We start from the raw sequence: 3,641 nt of genomic DNA on the forward strand, positions 1-3,641 counted from the left end.
TGTATTTATGTATGTGTGCATATATAGGTATATACATATGTATGTGTATATGTATGTGTATACATGTACATGTATATGCATATACCTATAAATGCATATCTGTATGTTATATGCATGTACATACATATATATGTATTTTACATATGTATGTATATATATATATGTATAAATTATCTTCCACTTCCCAGTCTTTTCTTTTTTTTTTCTTTTTTTTTTTTGCTAAAGACTTCGGACTTTATTGGATAAAAAAAAATTACAAATAATATAGCAATTAGAGCAAAATCAGTTCTTATAGGACTATAATTTAAATACAACACCAAATTTAAAAAATATCTAATAACCAAGTCTGCATGTCAATGCCATTCTCACGATACAGATTTACAGGCAACCATCAACTAGAGAACAGAGCAGTTCCACCGTGATAGGTATCCTTTCCTACATCCTAGAACACAAAATGCTTCTGAAATTAAAGCTCGTTTACAGTGTTCAAACAGCAAAGTACTTCAAGCAAAGTTTTAATTCTTTCCCGTGGAGCCGAAGCCTCCTGAGCCTCTCTCAGTGTTATCCAGTGTTTGCACCTCCTCTAAGTCTGGATAAAGAATCCGCTCCCAAATGAGCTGCGCGATCCGGTCACCTTTTTTCACCTCGAACTTCTCTTTTCCAAAATTGAACAGCACGACGCCGACATTTCCTCTATAATCTTCGTCTATGACACCGGCTCCTACATCTATGAAGTGCTTTACAGCCAAGCCAGAACGTGGAGCCACTCTTCCGTAGCACCCAGAAGGAACAGCTATCTGAATGTCTGTCTTCACAAGGGCTTTCTCCATGGATGGAATTGTATAATCATAGGCATAGGCCCTGACTCCATGCTAGGCACACATCTAACCTGCTAACGTTTCTCTTGAGGAGGGTGAACCAGCGCACGCTCCGGGTCCGGTCCGCGCGCTCCAGGTCCGGACTCCTCTGCTTCCGCCGCAGCTTAGGCTTTGCGGGGACGAGAGCGTAAGCGAGCAGAGCAGAGAAGGTTGGAGTCGGCTGCGCAGCAGCGCGCACAAGAGCGGCATGGCGCTGGAGGCCCCGCAGGCCTTGAGGCCGCTGCCCCCCAGTCTTTTCTTAATATCCTTTCCAGTGTGTATATTTCCTCTATATGAACTCACAGTATCATGGTAACACCCTCATGCTTGGCACAAAGCAAAAGTGGATGGATTCAGTTGCAAGAATATCTTTTCGTTTATTTTTGTTGCTTTGAGATAGTCTCCTACTATAGCCTGAGCTAGCCTGGAGCTCACAGTGATCCTCCTGTCTCTGCTGCCTGAGTGCTAAGACCATAGGTGCGTGTCACTCTCTTCCAGCCATCTCAACTTTAATGGTAGAGTCTGGATGTTTTCCCGGCTGGAGGCCAAAATGCTTTAAAACCTCCTGTGTTATATTTGAAAATATTTAGAATTAGACTCCGCTCCATTGGTGTGGCGGAGGGACAAAGCAACTCTGTTCTTTCCTGGTTACGAACTCCTTCCCATGACAACTAGTTACAGGATCAGGTGCCAGGATATCTCAGGTAGAACCTTGTATAGAATCCCATGAGAATAAGGCCCATGCAGGAAAACCTCGAAGACAAACCAGGAAAGTGAGAGGCAGGCAGTAGATCATGGTGCTGGGCACCGCTCCTCCTTGAGGAAGCCAGGAGTGTGTTAGACTCAGGAAGCTGATAAATGTATGAGGCTGAGTCAACTTCGAGATCCACAAGGCCCTCCCTCAGTTCTAAATGAGCAGAGAAATGGCGTGAGATTTTTCTCCTTGGTGGAGCCACCTGCTCCTGGGACGAGAGCATTAGGGGAGATCCTGTGATGAAAGCAACCTTTGTTAATTCCTTGGTCCTCCCAGCTAAGATTCAGTTGGAATTGGTTTCTTTGGCCTACAATGTATGCCCTGTGAGAGTGAACAGACATGCCGCTGGAGGTATATTTCACACAGCAGACAGATGGGGAGCACCTGAGTGTGAACTTGCCCTGAACCCGCTGGCCCAGTTTAATAAATTAGCAATCCAGAAAGTCAACAACAAACAGCTTTTTTTTTTCTTCCGAAAGAATTGGGGAAAATAAAACCAGATTCCACAAATACATAATGACTTTGGTATGCCAGCATATGTTGCCTTCTACTTAAAGACTTCTTCTAGCCTTCCTCCTTGACCAGTCACCATAAGAATGTTATCAGTACAACAATGGCAAGCAACCAGAGCTTCCAGGGACTAAGCCACTACCTAAAGACTATACATGGACTGACCCTGGACTCTGACCTCATAGGTAGCAATGAATATCCTAGTAAGAGCACCAGTGGAAGGGGAAGCCCTGGATCCTGCTAAGACTGAACCCCCAGTGAACTAGACTGTTGGGGGGAGGGCGGCAATGGGGGGAGGGTGGGGAGGGGAACACCCATAAGGAAGGGGAGGGGGGAGGGGGATGTTTGCCCAGAAACCGGGAAAGGGAATAACACTCGAAATGTATATAAGAAATACTCAAGTTAATAATAAAAAGAAAAGAAAAAAAAGAATGTTATCAGAACTCTATGCCCACAAAAATGTTTTGTCTGTTTTTTATTGTTAATATTGGCTTTTGTTGTTTTGAGTGACTTCAAAGGTTTGAAACATCCCCCACAGGCTCATGAGTTTAAACACTAATCCCCACTTGGTGGCGCTGTCTTGGGAGGTTGTAGAACCTTTTGGCTTGTGCCTGTGGGTTGCCATGTTCCTCAAAGGCCACCAGTCGTAAGCAAGCTGTCTGGTGTTTCCGCTGCCGCAGACAGGGGCCTATTCAGCAGAAGGCTGTTCAGTTGAAACAGATCCTTCTTCCAAGTTGCTTTTGTCTGTGAGTTTGCCCAGTGATAAGAAAAAATAGTTAACGTAGGAGGAGTCAGTATGTGGCTGCTGTGTGCGACTGTGACTGTCCTCCAGGCCAAGCAGCAGACACCTTGCAGAATTCAGCTGATTAACCCAGCAGGGATTTGTCAAATGTTACACCCCTCGTGGACAGTTATGAGACCCTCACTGTATGCAACTCTGTCTTAAAACCACATGGTCTTTGGGAAGGACTAGAGTGCATAGAACAGGGAAGGATGGCCTCTTTCTCTGTGACTATGGGAAAACCATCATCTTGTGGGTAAAGAGTTTCTGACCTCTTGGAGGAGGAACACACACACTCCTACGACCCCTCCCCTATGTTCTATAAGGAAGCCCAATAAATTCATTCGTTCCCCCAGAATGAACTTTAGTCGAATCATGCTTCCCAGGAAGAGAAAGAGCAGGAGGAGGAGTCATTGTTTATGTCTCTCCCTGGGAAGAAATTTTGGCAACAGTGCACCCCCAACAAAATTCTAGTATTAAGATTCTGCTCTGTTACTTTGTAAATCAGATTACCTCCTAAAGGCCTTGTGTATCATTCTCTACCTGGGACAGCGGGAGCAGAGCACTTTGGCTCTGCTGTGGTGACACAGGGCTCTGCCTGAAAGCCTAAGAGGGAAAGACCGTGGCTGGAGAATGTGTTGCTCAGCTCTGAACGAGGGTAAAGGCCTGGAGACTTCCACATAGTGAGTCCTATGTCAGTCTCCTGAATCCTGGGTGCTGGAAGAGATAATCTTAACTA

At 45.2% G+C, this 3,641-nt stretch overlaps 1 pseudogene; it reads right to left on the minus strand.

The window, feature by feature from the left end:
- On the minus strand, positions 221 to 1,080 carry Dut-ps (deoxyuridine triphosphatase pseudogene; annotated as a pseudogene).

Source organism: Rattus norvegicus, chromosome 1 (genome assembly GCF_021556685.1).
Source record: "Rattus norvegicus strain SHRSP/BbbUtx chromosome 1, alternate assembly SHRSP_T2T, whole genome shotgun sequence".
NCBI lineage: Eukaryota > Metazoa > Chordata > Mammalia > Rodentia > Muridae > Rattus > Rattus norvegicus.